Genomic DNA, 18,263 nt, shown 5'->3' on the forward strand with positions numbered 1-18,263 from the left:
ATGAGATTGTCACCCCCCGCGGCAGGGACAATGTTTATTCATCTCTGAAATCCTAGTGCCCTTCACAGGACACTTAGCTGGAGCTGGTCCAGTGAGAGCTGATTCCAAATACACTCTATAAAGGACCTTGTCTGTGTAGAATTTTGGCATCTCAGGCACTGTGATGACCACTCCTCCCAGTTCAAAATCTCCATATCCAACTACCTGATCAATTTCTCCCTTTGGATGCCAAATGACCAGAACAGGACACATAATGTCCCCTTCAAGAATTTTTTATCTTATGTGAAGTCCAGTGAATGGTGTCACTGTCTACCCAGTCTTCCAAGTAAGTGTGACAGCTTGGCATCATTTTTAAATTTCCATTCTCCTTTGCCCCACATACCAGATCATTCACCAAGCACTGCTTCTTCTATTTTCTCACGATCTCTTGAATTTGTCCACTTCCCTCCGTCTCTACCAACACCTCCTTGGACCATGCCAACACCATTTCTTGCATCTGCAGTTTCAACAATCTCCTAATTGGTCTTCCTGCCATCACCTTCGTTAATCCATTCTCCATGTAGTAGCTGGAATGACATCTACTTAACCTTTACTTAAAACCTCCATGGCTCTTGAGGTCAACATTCAAACTCATTACATGGCCTAAAGCTTTTTGGGGTATGATCCCAATGAATTTCTCCATCTGTCTCCCATCCTGCTCCCTGCCTCCTTATCTTCTTCCAGTTCCTCTAATGCCACGCCTCCCCACGCCCAGCGTCCACTCATGCTGTTCCTTCTGCCAAGAACATCCTTCCCTCATCTCGCCTAGCCAAATCTTGCTTATTTTCCAGGTCTCAGTCTCAGTTCTTCAGTGGGGACTTCCCTGAATAACTGTATAAGCAAATATTAATAAAGTTCTTGCTATGTGCCAGATACTTGCCTTTACATAGATTAACCTGTTCAATCCTCACAATAACCCTATGACATAGATAACATATGGTCTACAGTTAGCAGATGGAGAAACTGAGGCACTAAGAGATAAATGAACTTGTCCAAGGTTACATGCAAGGTAGAAGAGCTGGGATTCAAATGCAAGCATCTTGGTTCCCCAGTCTGTGTTTTAATCACTACACCCTGACTCCAGACTATGCTGAGTTGTACCTGCTGTAGCCTGGAATTCACTTCCACTGCACCCCTAATGCTTATGCGGCATTATTCTCCCTTCTGTAGTTACAGCATCACATGGACAGGAACTGTGTCTGTCTTGTCCACGGGTGTGTCCACAGTGCCTACACAATGCCTAGCATGTCACAGGCACTCATGAAGATGTTTTCTGGCTGAATGAATAAAAGATTAAAATTCTCCCTGAGCACATCAGCTGTTGGAGCCACTCTTGTTCCCCAGTGTGTTTCAGATTCATTTGGGGGCAGAGAGCAAAAGTGTCTGCATGTGGCAGGTGAGATGCCCCCGTATGAGGTGTTTGGATACAGTCGTATGTTGAAGAAGACTTTACCTCTTGGTTGTTGTTTCCCTACTTCCACTCCCAATATGGATGGCCGCTGAGCTTTCATTGTGCAGGTCTAAGCCTCTGTGTCTAGAAAACGGAGGTTTTAGTGACTTGTCTTTTGCAAAAGTAAGAATTGGCAGACACCATGGCAGTGGGCGTCCTCTCTTGCTGAGGACAGGAATGGGGTTAGGCTGCAGCATGCCTGATGAGAAGCTGCTGTGGGTGGTTGGGCAGTTGGGCACTATTTCCCATGGCCTGGAGAGCAGCTGAGAGGGTCCTGCGGGTCACTCTGTACTAGAATGGACTGCAGCTAGGGGTGCCCTGAGCCCTTTCCCTGGAGCTGAGTGACTGCTTGAGCTCAGGGGACCGGCATGTAGAGCAGCAGACTTGGGCTGAGATCCCCGCCCTTGTGGCCCCATCTCTGTGGGGTGTCCACTACGTATGAGTCCAGGCCCTTAAAGATACCATGGGGGCTGGGGAGTAATAATGAATGCAGTTGAATTTGCTGTCTCTTGGATAGTGGCGGTTATTTGCAGATGAACTTTGGCTTAAAGAAAATAAGGAATGTGGCATGTCTTTCTTCCTAATGTTGTGAATAGGAATTCATTCCAGCTATGCTTGTTGGCACACCTCAAGCACGGTCCAGGGCTCAGGAACATATAGGGCTTATGCATGTCTTGGATGCTTAGCACAAAAGGAGGGCTGGTTGTGGGTGAGAGCCATGGCAGAGTCTGGGGCATGGCGGGTGCGTTGCTGCAGGATGAGCCTTTGCGAAGGGCTAGGCTTGCTGCTTTGGGGCAGCTCCCAGGATGGCCACCAGCAGAAAAAGCTCCAGGCCTGGCTCCATGTTCTTTCTCTGGTCCCTACCTTTCCATGTTCTTTCTCTGGTCCCTACCTTTCCTTCATCCACAGCACATTTTAAAGTCTGATTTCAGGGGCTTGGGAACTTCTCTCTGCCAGATCCACCTGCATGCTTGCGTCTTGGGATCTGACCACAGTCTTTAACCTTCTGAGGGAGTAGTTACCACCTTTTTAGGTCAGGGGGTGGGTGATGGTGAGAAGAGAGCAAACAAGCCTCTTGGGAGAAGGGTGCAGGGAAGCGCACTGATGTTTTGGAGTACCTTCCGTTACCATCATTGTGCTTAACATGTTCCTTATGAAGCAGCCTGGTGATGCTTGTTTCTCCTCCTATGGGTGACTCCTCCTCTGTCCAACAGGAGAGCCTCACGGTGGGTGCCTTTGCTCAAAGGGGACCCATCCTCAGGGAGTTTGCAGCCAGCTGAAGGGCAGCCAGGAGTGAAGAAGAGTGAATGGGAGGTGAGGTAGGAGAGGAAAATCCACCTAAGCTGAACGTGGCTTCAATAATTAATAGCAGCGGGCAAAGCCGACATGACATTGGGAAAATTTAATTAGAACATGCAACTTATATATGTAATTGGATGCCTGGGGCAGTAATAATGCATTTTCACAGTACCTCAACCATCCCCCCAGGCTTGTTTTGACTCATAAAAACGGATCAGTCATGAAGAGCTGTGATGCTGGAGTGTTATTTCTGTTGTCCTGGTGGTCACTTATGTAACCTAGTGTGTAGCCTGGGGCAGGCGGTGGCACCTAGTAGGTAGGTCCTCAGTTGATATTTGTTGACTGATTTAATGGGATTTTATGATGAGATTGAATAAATTAGGGCACACCTGGTTTTTAGGACTTCCCTGGATGGCTGCATGCTTCCTCCTAGACCAAGTGTATTCAGATGACAATGGCCCTTTCTTGCTGTGGGCACCCTCTTTGCTAGGGTGCCAAGGTAGGAGCTGATATTGGTTATCTCATTGGGCCTTGCAGCAGCGTCGCAGATATTCTGCTACCCATTTTACCCGTGGGGAAGCTGAGGCCCAGTGCTGTTTAATATCTTACTCATGTTCACTTGATGAGAAAGTGACAGAGCTGAGACAAACCCAGGTATGAGGCTGTGGAGCCCTGCTCTGAACCGCTGAGTCTGTCTCTTCTCCTGGGACAGGGACAGCTTCCTGTGGTGACAGCCTTGCTCTTGGCAGCAGGGATTAAAGGAGGAATAAAGCTCGGGGCTACGGCCAGCCCAGCCGGGATGGGGGGCTCCCACAGGGCAGCAGGTTTAGCTGTCACTGCTTTTCTGACCTGAATATGCCTAGAGAGGGGAGCTCACAGCCGTGGAGGAGCAAGGAGAGGCTTGGGTCCTGCCGCGGCTACCAGACCTCTGCGTGCAGTTCTCGCCCTGGGCAAGCCCTCTGTGTTGGGTGGGTGGGTGCTGCCAGGACAGGCCTCTGGGAAGACGTGGAGCGCTGATGGAAGGAGGGAGGAGGGCAGAAGCCAGGGTGTTTGCTCCTCTCTCCCGTGGCCTGGGATGGGGGTCTCGTGCACTGGTGTGTTTCCCTCACCACTCCCGTGGCACAGCCCCTCCCCGTTTCTTCCCCACTCCAGCCAGCACACCCCTGACTTGACTCCACCTTCAGCAGGATGGCCTTGGCGTCCGTGTTCTGGCAATGTCACCCTCCTGTCATTTCTTCTTTAGTTCTAGAGGTTATGACACCAGCCATGGAAGAGCAGAGAGGCCAGTGAGGTGCGGAGGTTGGAAACAAAAGGCCTCCCCCACCCCAGCTTGACCAACCCAAAGGCTGGAAGGCAAGGAAGACCTAGGTGGGTTCTGTTTCCCTGAATAGACCTTGACGCGTGGACCCTCCAGATGGCCAGAAGGTGACCCAGGCCTGTTAATCAAAGGCCCGCACTGCCTTCTTCGCAGCCACTGATTCAGGGTAGGGCGTGTGGGTTAATGAAGCCAATCATGAGCAATGGGACTGAGCTCTGAGTGTTTTGAGTGTTTTGCTCGAATTGAGTAGGGGCTGCCTCTCTCTGTCCACTTCCATGTTGTGACATGGTGACAAGATGCTGAGGCAGAGCGGCGTCCCCGCAACGCCACCAGAGCAAGGCTGGTTCTGAAGGCAGAGCTCCTCTCCCTAGCTTTGCTGATATGCAAGCCAATAACTTCCTTTTTAAACAGAAGCCAGTAGCCAGTTTGCGTGGGATTTTATCACCTGTAACAGAAGAGTCGTGTTTTTTTTTTGAGATGGAGTCTTGCTCTGTAGCCCAGGCTGGAGCGCAGTGGTGCAATTTCATCTCACTGCAACCTCTTCCTTCCAGGTCCTGGTTCGAGCAATTCTCCTGCCTCAGCCTCCTGAGTAGCTGGGATTACAGGCACGCGCCACCATGCCCAGCTAATTTTTGTATTTTTAGTAGAGACGGGTTTTCACCATGTTGGCCAGACTGGTCTTGAGCTCCTGACCTCGTGATCCGCCCACCTCAGCCTCCCAAAGTGCTGGGATTACAGGCCTGAGACACCGCGCTCAGCAGAAGAGTCTTAACAGATATTGTTCAGTTCCTCACAGTAGGAGTCACCCAGGCAATGGGATGACGTGGGAAGGGCATGCGATGCTCTCAGGTGAAACTGGTCCTGTGCCCACATCTCGCATTAATTTGTTAACTGACCTTGAGCAATCCACTTCCTTCTGTGGACCTCATCTCCCACCCTCTCCCGTAAAATGAGAGGGGGGCTCTCCTTCCTTCCCCAGTCAGCAGCTCTGCAGTCTACAATGGCAAGAACGTGTGAGTGCTCCTGTTGCCTCCCCGCTCAGCTTCGATGGTGTGAGTGCTCCTGCTGCCACCCCGCTCAGCTTCGATGGTGTGAGTGCTCCTGCTGCCACCCCGCTCAGCTTCGATGGTGTGAGTGCTCCTGCTGCCACCCCGCTCAGCTTCGATGGTGTGAGTGCTCCTGCTGCCTCCCCGCTCAGCTTCGATGGTGTGAGTGCTCCTGCTGCCACCCCGCTCAGCTTCGATGGTGTGAGTGCTCCTGCTGCCACCCCGCTCAGCTTCGATGGTGTGAGTGCTCCTGCTGCCACCCCGCTCAGCTTCGATGGTGTGAGTGCTCCTGCTGCCACCCCGCTCAGCTTCGATGGTGTGAGTGCTCCTGCTGCCTCCCCGCTCAGCTTCGATGGTGTGAGTGCTCCTGCTGCCACCCCGCTCAGCTTCGATGGTGTGAGTGCTCCTGCTGCCACCCCGCTCAGCTTCGATGGTGTGAGTGCTCCTGCTGCCACCCCGCTCAGCTTCGATGGTGTGAGTGCTCCTGCTGCCACCCCGCTCAGCTTCGATGGTGTGAGTGCTCCTGCTGCCACCCCGCTCAGCTTCGATGGTGTGAGTGCTCCTGCTGCCTCCCCGCTCAGCTTCGATGGTGTGAGTGCTCCTGTTGCCTCCCCGCTCAGCTTCGATGGTGTGAGTGCTCCTGCTGCCTCCCTGCTCAGCTTCGATGGTGTGAGTGCTCCTGTTGCCACCCTGCTCAGCTTCCATGGTGTGAGTGCTCTTGCCACCCCTGCTCAGCTTCGATGGTGCCCCGTTGTCCACCACACAGCTCTTCTTAGATTCCCTTTTTAAAATGAAATGCTTGCACTTAGCCACACATATCTTACAAGGAACAAATTCATTGATGGTTGCATTTCTTAGGGACTGGACAACAGTGTGTCATAGGCCTGGAATCCGAGGAAAGGGGGAAAAATGCAAAAAGGTGAAAAAGATATGCAAAAAAGGTGCAAAAAGGGCCACTAGACTTGACCAGCCTCACAGTTTTCACAAAAACTAGACTGAACAAAAAGAAAGTGCTCACTGCCTGATAGAAGACACACACTGTTATCATCAGTAAGAATGGACTTATGTATCGCTAATGTTTACTATGCAATTAACAATTTCCGTTGACTGTGTGAAGCATCTTAAGTGCATTTTAAATTTGCTCCTCCCAAAAGGGTACATGGGCACTGTCTTTATCCTCAAGTCACAGATGAGAAAACAGAGCCCCAGTCAGGTATTAATTAATTACTCAAGGTCACAAAGGAAGAAGCCAGGTGCCCCAGCAAATCGACCCTGAAGGCAGAGTCCCTGCCCTTCATCCTCCACCTCTTCTTGGGGATTTTCACTGACTTGGAAACATTGTCCTCTGCTCCTGAGGATGGCCTGAGTTTATCAGAATGGGTGTGTATTGGCAATTCTCCTAACATTTGCTGAATCTTCATCAAAGATGCCAATACTGTCTGTCAAGCCTGCAGTTCCAGTGTGGCCCCTCTGCCACCGCGCATTCTCCTCGGTTCACTTTCAATTGCCTTTTAATGGGAGAGAGATAAAGTGAAATTACAGCCTTGGGTAGCTGCTTACTTGGGAGGCTGGGAATAGCCCAGTCCTGTGCATCACTTACTAAAGCTGCATTTACAGTCCCAAGAGCAAAGGGACAGATCGCAAATCAGATCATTTATTGCTGCTGCTAGCTCAGCGAGGAGAACATTCCCAAGGGGAGAGAGGTGGAGGCTCTGGCCGTGAGTAAAACAGTTTGTGTGTCCTGGGCTCTGGAATCCCACCCATCCCCTGGTGGGTCATTTTGAGTGGTAAACTTCCCGGGAGCTGCTTCAGCAGAACCTGAGTGGAAAGCCTTGGAGTGCTGAGAAGAACACGTGATTTGGAGGTGGGGTCTGAATCTTGAGTCCTATTGCTCATTGGCTACCAAATGCTTATTGATGAAATGTAATTTCAGAGGAAACTTCTGCCATTTAAAACAGAAATTTAAGGGAGGGACTCTGCTAACTCCTCCAGTTTCTAGGAGGAGGAGCACATGGCAGTTTTGAGCAGACATTTTGGAATCTGGCAGAGCCAAGTTCAGCTCCTGGCTCCCTGACTTATAAGCTGAGACCTTTGCTAGACCTCACTTAGATTCTTCTACTGCAAATTTGTCTTGTGATATCAACAAAGGCATTTACCTGTGCCCCTAGCACAGAGCCTGACATCCAGAAGTGTTCCATAAGCAGCAGCAGTTATTGTGATGATTATTACTGTGACTATTATTAAGAGTTTGCCATCCTGCAAATAGTTGCCTTTTTTCCATTCCTTTAGCACCAGGTGACTTTGGGCCACCAGCTGCCCTTCAGCAAGCACTGCTCAAGGGTTCCAGGAGTTGCAAGCAGCCCTCATTCTCTTTGGTTCACTTTCAATTGCCTTTTAATGGGAGAGAGATAAAGTGAAATTACAGCCTTGGGTAGCTGCTTACTTGGGAGGCCGGGAACAGCCCGGCCCTGTGCATCACATACTAAAGCTGCATTTACAGTTCCAAGAGCAAAGGGACAGATCACAAATCAGATCATTTATTGCTGCTGCTAGCTCAGCGAGGAGAACATTCCCAAGGGGAGAGAGGTGGAGGCTCTGGCCGTGAGTGTAACAGTTTGGTCCCAGGGCTCCTGAGGATCATATGGGGCAATGCTAGCGATATTGGCTGAGGAGGGCAGTAAATGATGACCCACAGAAGCTTGCTCTCTCTTCTCTCTCTCTGTTGTATCTTTATATATTTTGCTCATCCATCAATGTATGTGTGAGATGGGGAGGCTCTCTGACCAATAGTCTTCAAAAATAAAATGCAATTTGCCAAACAAACAAAAATGACTGAAGTATATGAAAAGGCCCCAGGCTTTCTGCAGTATGTGTGACCTTCTGGGCTCTCCTAGTTTGCTTGTAGGGGAAGATATCTTAGGGGAAGCAAAACTGTTCTCCTCCAAGCTCCAAGGGGCCTATCGCAGGAGGTTCCTTGCTTTATTTCCTGGTAGGATCTGGCCATTGAGTCACTGAGAGAACGTGGAGTCTTCATAGACCAAGCCCATTCTCTTCATCAAAGTCTCCCTATTCCTATTGGTGATCATGGGGCTTGGGACAACACATAGCGCATTCCAGTAGAAAGTATTTACTGAGTAATTTTTGTGAGTCATTATTGAACAAGTGCTGTATTCAGAATTCAGAAAATGTTGTAGGTCCCTTCACTGTCCCCCTGTATGTTCTGTATGTTATACTTGTCTTACGTATGATATCTACATAGGGTGAAGACCCATCAGAGGTTATAATTGTTATTTTCCAACATCCAGCAGATTTTTTAAAACTCAGGAGGAGAACTGGGCTGGGCACCATGGCTCATGCCTGTAATCCCAGCACTTTGGGAGGCCGAAGTCGGTGGATCACTTGAACTCAGGAGTTCAAGATCAGCCTGGGCAACATGGCGAAACCCACATCTCCACAAAAAATACAAAAATTATCCCAGTGTGGTGGCATGCACCTCTAGTCCCAGCTACTCAGGAGGCTGAGGTGGAAGGATCATTTGATCCTGGGAGGTTGAGGCTGCAGTGAGCCATGATGGTGCTACAGCATTCAAGCGTGGGTGACAGAGTGAGACCCTGTCTCAAAACAAGCAAACAAACAAACAAATAAACCTCAGGAGAAGAACAATCTGTTGTACTTACTCAGATTGTTACCATTTCTGTTGCTTCTTCATTCCTGATTCTTCAAGTTTCCTTCTTTTTGAAGAACTTCCTTTAGTACTTCTTGAAGTACGTGTTTGCTGGCAATAAATTCTCTTAGTTTTCCTTCATCTGAAAACATCTTTATTTTGCCTTTATTCTTGAAGTGTATTTTCTCTGGATAAATCCTGGTTTGAACATCCTTTCCTTTCAGCACTTCAAAGGTGGTGTGCCATTTCCTTCTGACCTCCATATTTTCTGATGAGAAATCTGTAGTCATTCAGATCATTGTTCTCCTACAGGTTAAATAGATTGCATTTCCCTGTCAGTTTCAAGATTACTATTATTATTTACTTTAATTTTCACCATTTTGATTACAAAATAGTGAAATATTTAATTACAATTTGAATACAAAATAGTCTGGGTGTGGATTTCTTTGGGTTTATTACCTTTGGAGTTTGCTGAGCTTCTTAATTTGCAGGCTTGTATCTTTTCTGAAATTTGGGAAGTTTTTGGCCATCATTTCATTACATATTTTTTCAGCCCTGCACTCTTTCTCCTCTATTTCTGAAACTCCAATGACTAGAAAGGAAGCATCTCCTCCTTCAGAATTTTGGCTCCTGTGGGAACCTATTTCTGCCACTGATTATTGCTTGGGGGCTGAGAGAATGGAAAAAAGAAAAATGTGGGGATTTCTGCACTCCCTCAGAGTCCTAGGAGTTTGCTTTCTCACTCCCCAAGCCAGACCAGAGGCCTCCCCCTGAGTTCTCTGTCTGAGTCCTGATGCCCATGTCCAGGTCTCAGGCTGTGCTGATATCAGGCTTGGGGGTCCAGAAGGAGAAGAATGGCGAGCCTGCTGCCCACTCAGTGGCACTTCACATTCTGGTCTTCTTCTGGATTTGCCTGCCACTGTCTACTTTCAGAGCTCACAAATAGTGCTCCATGCAATTTTGCCCAGCTTTTATTGTTACACTCACTGGGAGAAACAGGGTGGAGCCCTGCCTTACCCAGGGTTCTTGCCTGGTTCACTTTTAATACAAAACCTATCCATGCTCAATGTAAAGTCAAGCCCAAATGACACAGAAGTACGTAGAGTAACAGGAAAAAGAGAGGTCCTTTTTTGCCATCTTGCCCCCTAAGGATAGGGTCTGTCGATGCTTTTGTATGATCTTCCAGACTTTTCTCTCATGCACATGCTGGCATCCTTGCGGGAAGCAGTCTGGCCTCTGATGGTCAGGGGTGCGGGCTGTAAACACCAGAAGGGCAGGTTCCTGATTCAGCGCCTGTAACTTTGGCAAACAACCTAACTTCACCAAGTCCAAATTCCCACTGATGTAAAGTGGAAATCATAATGCCTGCCCCTCAAGGAAGTTCTGAGGGTGAGAGGAGCCAAGGCACATTGTAGTTGCCTAATAAATGTCTCCATGTCATCTGATCTATACCTAGAGAGAGCACATGCTCATTTCTGGGTATGGAGACAGACATTGCTTACTGCGATAAAACCACAGATCGTTGCTCTTGTCTCCCTCTGCTTTGTCTTGGCCATCTCTCCACATTAGTAGATAAGATTCTCTTACTCTCTGGGATGGCTCCAGGTGACGTTGTTGCATGGACATGAAGTCGCTTATTTTCTCTGTTGCCTTGGAAACCCCATTTCCTGAGAGTCTTGCCCTCTGTTCTCCCTCTGACAACAGAGGGGCAACCCCTCGTCCTCTGTGTGTCCCCATGCTTTTTGATAAGCAGGGGTCAGCTTGGGAAGGAGCCACAGGAGATTGGGGCCAACAACCCCCGAGAGAGCTTGCCATTCTCTGTTTTAATTCATTGAGGTTCTTGGCTGATGCTGTCTGGATTTGAGGGAAGGGATTCATGAAAGTGTACATTAAGGATTCTAAGATTTGTGCATTACATAAACTGCAGGGCAGGTATTGATTGGTTTGCTTCCAAGAGTGTGGGGCATCATCTTTTTCCTAGACCAGAAATGGCTCCCTGTGGGGGGTTCTTGTTCATTCCAGAAGAAGGGTTGAGGTCCTCGATGGCTTTTCTGGGGTGCTTACCAGGGATGCCCTGGTGAGTGAGGGGCACTTACCACCAGGAGGTGTTCAGAGACTCGGCATTAAGTAACCATCCACATAGTAAACATTCTTCCTCTTCAGTTCCATTCAGTCCTGAGAGCCTCAGAGAGTGTCTCAGATTGGGGCTCAGCCGCCTCTGTGGCTCTTGCCATTTTCTCTTTCTTAACAGGGAGAATGGACCAGAGGCCCAGAGGTGTTGACAGCTGCAGTACCTTGGCAGAATATAATAATATTCATTGATTTTCATGGTATTCCTTTTTTTGATTGTTTTCTATGTGTGGCAAGTTTCATTTTTAAGTGTATTTATTTTCATTTGAAAGCTGAGATAATTTGAAGAAAAATATGAAGTAAACAATGTGGTCCTGGTGATATGCGGGTAGGGTATGATTCATGGAGGGGTTCCCTAGACGATTTAAGTTTGGCAAACATTGAACTAACATGTGAATGACTCATAGCAGGGCTTTCCCTGAGAACAAGCTCACAAGGTAGATGGGAAGACTGTGGGCAAATGGGCACGAGAATGCTGTCCACAGATAGGTGGGAAAACTCCATCAGTTTTATGCACTTTCTGGGAGTTGACCCTTTCTGCAGACTATCTGCTGAGGTGAGAGAAGAGGAAGGACACAAGCCAGGGCAGGGGGTGGACTGAGCAGGTGACAGTGGCAGACAGACTGCTGGCTTTGCTGTCTTGTGGGAAACAGACTGGGTAGGAAGAGGCTCACACTCTCCCGAGGGAGACAAAGTCTTTCATAGCAGGTATCTGTGATTCTATTCTGTCTGGGACGCATTCCCCAATTTCTGGAGGGTGATCCTCTGTTTTATCTCAGGGGAATATCCCTTCTCCACTCAGTCCATGTGGTGCACACATCACCCAGCTCAGGCAAGCTCACATATTCTAAACCCTTGGCCTCTGTAATTGGTGTAAGGCTGGGCTCCTTGCCCAACAGGGTCCCATGAGGATAAAGTCAGCAATGCTGGATGGCTTCCTGCCAGGGTTGCTAAGCTAGTGGGGGCAGGTGAGGAGCTCTCTGTGAACAGAAGGTCCTGAGATTGAAGCCGCAACCTAGGAAGGAGGAACTGACAGAAGGAGAAAGGTCGAGTCCCAGGCACCTCCTTGGAGCTTCTGGGTACAACTGGGACAAGAGCCCTCGTTTGCGTGAGCCAGTGAGTCCCTTGCATTCCCATCTTATTCTCTGAAACTGCTTTGAGTTGAGTTTTTGTTATGAGCCACTCCAAGTCACATGTACCTACTGACCTACGTGGAGACTCTCTTGTGCTCTGCATGGCTGTAGCCATAGCTCCGCAGTCAGAGAAACAGGCACTGGAGTTGGGACCTGGGCTCCCATTGCAGCTCAGCCACGTATGGGCCACAGGACCTTGAGCAAATCATTTCTCCGGTTGATGGGAGGGTGAAATGAGGGAATCCATGCTAAGCTCCTAGTAAAATGCCGGCATAGACACTCCCGGTGGATGTCAGCTGCTGCTGATAATGATGGTGATTAAAATAAAACCTCAATTATAATGAAATGTAATTCCCATGCGAATGCTGTTGCCCCCTTCCCCATGGTGAAGTGTGTGTGTGTGTGTGTGTGTGTGCGTGCACGCGCGCGCGCGCGCGTTGGGGAGGGGGCTTGGAATTGTGACATCTACAATGCCAGGAGAAGCTTTCATAAGCTTAAGGCTGTAGTCCTTGTTCAGGGGTGGAAAGATGCCTCCAGTCGGTCCAATCTGAGTGACACCCACGTCTTTGGTAAGCAGCTGGGAAAGAAAAGCTCTGACTCCTTCCAGATGGTGTGCTGCATTCCCATGGTTTTGGATCCTGCAACCACTCTTGTTCTACGCAGAGGCCAACCTGTGGGTTAGAGAGATGCACAGAGAGGGACAAAGCCCAGAACAATCACAGAGAATCAAAGCACTCTGGTTATACCTTGCCTTCCCTAAGCTGCTGATGAATTAGCAGATCAAATTCCAGAAATAATTCAATCTTCCACTGTTTTTTTTTTCACTCACGTGTCCCTTTGCCAGGCAGCCTTGCTGTAGTGCCTCTGTTTAATATTCCGTTTGTAAGATGGGCAGCTCCAAGTCTATGCTCACTCAGCTGCTCATCAAGAATAACAAGGTAAGTGACAAAGGAGGTAAGGATGTCCTTGTCAAATGTCCTATGCTGTCACCTGCCAGAAAGCTCTCGGCAGTCAACATCCGAGATGGCTCCCCACGCAGGAATCTCTCTGAAGTGCTCTGTGATCTCCACAACTAAAACATAATCTCTGGCCCCAGAGAGCTCTGGGGCTCTGATCCCTTGTTCAGCCTGTGCTCCTGGTCATCTTCAACCCCAGGACTGAGGCTTGGACAGGCTCAGGGGCAGCTGTCAGTGAAAATCAGATTGATGCATCTGATTACATGGCCTGTTAACATCTGCAAAAAATAAGATAAAATAAGAATTATTTACCTGTCACAGCTTTGAGACACCATCACAAACTGGAGCTGACACCTCTTCTGTTCACCTTGGAGAGGTGCAGAGTGAAGAGTGGACCGTGACACACTTAATAGATTGCTGGGCATTTACGGAGCTGCTTGTTACCCAGCTCAAGAGCCGTGTCCAACTGCTACAGCGTTCATCAAAGACAAGAAGCCACAAGGAGCAAGTCAGTACTGCAATTCATTAAGGCAACTTGACCTCTGGGGAGAGGGGAAGAAAAAGGAACTAGCGGCATTGATTGCCTGTGTTTCCTGAAGTGTGGTGTTATGGCATAAAATGACATTGAATCACAGGGTGAGAAAACCATGCACTTCAGCTCTTGCTTGGCCTTTGAAGACGACATAGGAAGTCTCTGCTGGTGCTAGGTGTCTTAAGCTTCTCTTTGACACCCTTTCCTAGTGCAAACAGAGTGGGCCTCAGGATGGGAGCTTCTGCAGGTGACTGTGCTAAGAGGTTACTAACACTGTATAGTGGTGTTTCATCCATTTAAAAAATAAACTTTAATTTTTAGAGTAGTTTTAGGTACACAGTAAAATTGGGTGGGAAGCGAAAAGATTTCTCATTTACCTCCTGCCCCCACCTACACACAACCTCCCGCATTATCAAGATTCCCCCTAGGGTGGTACATTTGTTGTAATCGATGACCTGACATTAACAGATGGATGACATATAGTTTGCATTAGGGCTCACCCTTGGTGTCATACATTCTATGGGTTTGGACAAATGCAAAATTACATATATCCCCTATTACAGGATCCTACAGAACACTCTCACTGACCTAAAAATCCTCTGAGCTCTGCCATTCATCCTTCCATCCCCATAGTCCCTGGCAATCACTGGTCTTTTTATTGTCCCCATAATTTTGCCTTTTTCAAAATGTCATACAGTTGGAATCACACAATACAAAGCCTCTTCAGATTGGCTTCTTTCACTTAGCAATGTGAGTTTCAGTCTTCTCCACTGTCTTTTCGTGATTTGATAGCTAATCTTTGTTTCATCTATTTTTAAGGTTATGCGCCAGTTAAGTGGTATTAGTTTTCCTTGTACAGGAGTGATATATAGTTTTCATGTTCTTTGATTTGACAATTAACTTCCTTTAAATATATAATTGCTTTATTTTTGGCCAGATAGGACACTCACTCAGCTCAAAAATCAATGTAAATCAAAAGGTTTGTATTGAAAACTCTGCCTGCCATCTGTCTCCTGCCACCCAGCTCCTACCCACACAGTGTTACCACTGACTTCTGTTCATCCTTCCAAAGAGTTTATGCAAATACAACCTGTTATAAATATATGTTCTCCCTCAACAGTTTCTACACAAATGGTAGCATACTTTATGAACTGTTCTGTATCTTTTTTGGCATAACAGTATACCCTGGTGATCATACCCTGTCTGTATATTTCCTCATTCTTTTTTTCCACTGCATAGAATTCCATTTTCTGGATGTACCACAGTTCATTCAACCATTCCCTACTAATGAACAGTTAAGGTGCTTGTGGTCTTTGATGTCGTGAACAGAGTAGCTGGGAATAGCTTGTACTTACATCGACCCACATGCATAGGAGCATATCTGGGAAGTGGCGTTGCTAAGTGAAAGAGAACATTAACTTCTAATTTTGGCAGACATTGTCAAATTGCCCTCCCTAAGGGAGTCATAGTTTTTTAATTGTTAAATGGTCTTATTATTTGCAGATCAACAGAGAAGAAATGAGTCAATGATGGTGCAGGTGATCTGTGCAGTGCTGTGCAGGGGATGGGTCAAAGCTGTGATGCTGGCATGCAACTAACTCACCATTGTGAGCCAATCACAAAAGCAGAAACTTGGCCAAGCTGATATCTTTCTAGAAAGGTAACAAAGACAAACTTCAGATGTTTAATTTTTAAATGGACCAGTAGAAGTGGAAAGGAGGGACATGTATGTCTATACTCCGGGAGAGATGACAGATGCCGTCATTTGCCCCCAAATTGGTACATGGGGGTGGGGCTGGGGTTGGGTTTCAGGGGCTGCATCTTGCAAGCCTTAATGGGTGTGAAGGGTCCCAGGTGCTCAGGTGGGGCTGGCCACGTCTCCAGGGGACTTCTGTTTCCTGCTTGTCATGCTGGAGGCCGGCCACTTTGTCTTCTTCGATTCCATGAGATTCCTGATATTAAGCCCCTTCTTGGGCCAGTGTGAGTGGGCTTCCTCCCTTCTAAAGATCAGCCTGCCCTGAGACACTCGCTGTTTCTCCCTAGGTGGAAGCACCCTCAGTGGGTGATGCTAGATATACCTGCCCATCGTTTCCACTTCTACTGGTCCCATTTTAAAAATTAAAAATCTGAAGTTTATCTTTATTACCTTTCTAGAAAGGGACCAGCTTGACGAAGCTTCTGCTTTTGTGACTGTCTTCTAATGGTGAGTATTGAGAATTTCTTCTTATAGTCGCAGCAGTGAAAAGGAACTTTTCATCCAAAAATTACAAAACAGATTTATGTTGAAAATAATGAGAACTTTGTTGGTGCCCCGGAAAAATATTTGAGAGAAGCAGAGAGTGATTCCTTTTATTGGGCCAGAGTGTAAAAGTCAGCTCATTGGTCTCAAGGGAAGAAAAAGTTCTTTTCTTCAGTTGGCAATTTGTTTTCAACAAAAGATTTGGAATGCCTTTTTCTTTTCTTTTTAATAAAGGAAGGATATAGTTAGTTGACCAGGAATTAGCTAGGGATTAAGAATCGGTTGGCGTGGCAATATTTCTACCTGCTTGCTGTGCATATCCTTGAATTAACGACGGTCAATAATCAAAAGGGCATTAAAACGTGAGTTGGGCTATGGAGGGACCGCCCCAAATCTACTTCTATGTAGTATTGAATCCAGGGGCCTCACTTTGCCTCGCTGCAATTCTGTGGTTTTTAATTTATGATTTCCAGGATCTGGGGTTTTTTTTCAAGCTCCCAGACTTGCTCAGGCACATTGCAAATAGCCGTGATTTGAGATGATTTTCTTTAATGCTGAAGCAGATGAAGAACCCAGGTTCTTTTTAGTGGCAAGCCTTGTTTATCAGCAGCTATACGGCTATGGGCACAGACACAGGTAAACAGCACAGATGCTGAGAGAGGGCTGGCATCCAGACTCACAAGAAGGCCAGCATCTGACCGAGACCATCACGCCCATGTGACAAAAGATGTCACCACAGCCAACAGTTCTGACCACAGTGGCTTTTCACCTGCTTCGTTAAATTTAACTCACACCGGCTCAGAGGACAATTTGATTAATTCTGTATCTCAGCAGAAACCAGAGCACCTCAGAAGATCAAGGCTTCCAAATTCTCCTGGGGGAACAGACGTCAGCCACTCAGCACAAAGGAAACTTCCTTCTCTGTATGTCAGAGGAAGACATAATTGTGCCATTTCCTTCTTGAAGAAGTTTACAAACATTTGCAAGTTGTCAAAAATAATTAGTCTAAAATTGTTTCATAAACCATGGAATGAAACAGGACGTGCCTTGTTGAGATCAAAGGGCTTCTGTTACCTTCTTGTAAACCCAAATGAAATTCTTTTGAAAGTAAACTCTTGGAATTAGCAGTGGTTTTTGTGGCACATCTATGGCAGGGGGAGGGGAGCAGAATGATTCAGATAGCAGAGTCCAATGGAGAGCCGGGAGGAGTAAAGCCCTGTCCACAGAGAATGGGAATGGGTCTTGAACAGCCATGATGATCTCTGCCAATGGGCACAGGACTTCTTCAACGGGAAGCTCAGGCATTCCACGAAACACTCGTTTCGGTGATCTTGAACTTGCAAGAGTGAGAGTGGCATGGACACTCAGAGTTCTACAAACAAAGTAAGAGCTTGGGCTTGTGAGTCAGTCAGACTAAGTTTCCATTCCAGCATGGCCGGCTCCTACAAGCAGACCCTGGAGAAGCCACTTCACCTCCGCGTCTCAGGCCACTCACCTCCAAAGACAGACGCAAACTCTGCCCCCCTCCTCGGTGAGAGGTAAGTGAGGTGTTGCCTGTGGGGGGCTCAGTTCAGTGCCCAGCTCCGAATAAGCTCTGGGGAATGGCCGCTCTGATACTTACGATTGTTCCTCATTATTAGGATGGAAACAAGCAGGCAATTACTGAGGGCTTCATTGGTGGCAGATGCTAGAGGGGGCCTGGGACCTCACTGAGAAATGCGGAGGTGTGCATTCTCTCTCAGGGGAGGTTGGATAGGAGTCTAGCTCCTAACATAACTGCACAGGGCATCAGCCCCACGGAATGCAGGTGTTGTGTGGCTGGGTCCTTTGTGCACGGTGCCTATAGAGCTGAGCCTGGTGGCCTAGTGAGCAAGCGGGAAGGCACGTGAGAGGCAGTGGTGAGAAAGCAGGAGGCTGGGGGCTCCTGTGAGCCCTGCTTGAAGGGTCAGTAGGGGAGAAAGAGTGAGATGATAAAGAGTTGCTTGTCGAGAGGAAGCAGATAAAATGGAGCTAAATAGCTGGAGTTTTTTCCCTTTCTGTGTGTGTATATCTGTGTGTCCTGCCCTTCCAAGGAGGAGAGAGAGGACAAGCAGGGGTGAGAGGAGAGAATCAGGCTGGACTGTCAGTCTTTTCTCCCCTGGAGACCCTCAGGGTAGCAGGCTACAGGCCTGAAGTTGGCCTGAGGCCCTGGCTGTGGGACACGCTGTGTGGAGGAGAGCAGGAAGGGGAGAGAAACAGCATCTCTCCTATGTGTGCTGCCATGCAGGGGCCCTCAGAGAGGGCGCTTGGGAGACAGAAGCATCCCACACCACTCTCAGGTTGCAAGGACCTTGCTGAGAAGGGAAAGGTGGCCCCTGACAAGCACAGGTGGACACAGCCTCCTGCACACAGTGGCCTGCCCTCCCCACACTGCATTACTCTGTCTGCTGGAGTCATGGCTTAGTGAGCTAAGGGCAG

The 18,263-nt window shown here is 48.0% G+C and overlaps 1 long non-coding RNA gene across 1 annotated transcript in view; it reads left to right on the forward strand.

The window, feature by feature from the left end:
• The window catches only part of LINC02910 (long intergenic non-protein coding RNA 2910), a 118,416-nt gene that overhangs the window by 44,760 nt on the left and 55,393 nt on the right, over positions 1–18,263 (forward strand). Inside the window, exons 3-4 of the long non-coding RNA XR_010138731.1 lie at positions 15,071–15,227; positions 15,722–17,344. This is a non-coding gene — a long non-coding RNA (long intergenic non-protein coding RNA 2910). The remainder of the gene's footprint in view (positions 1–15,070; positions 15,228–15,721; positions 17,345–18,263) is intronic.

This window comes from Pongo abelii, chromosome 21 (assembly GCF_028885655.2).
Source record: "Pongo abelii isolate AG06213 chromosome 21, NHGRI_mPonAbe1-v2.0_pri, whole genome shotgun sequence".
NCBI classification, from domain to species: Eukaryota; Metazoa; Chordata; class Mammalia; order Primates; family Hominidae; genus Pongo; species Pongo abelii.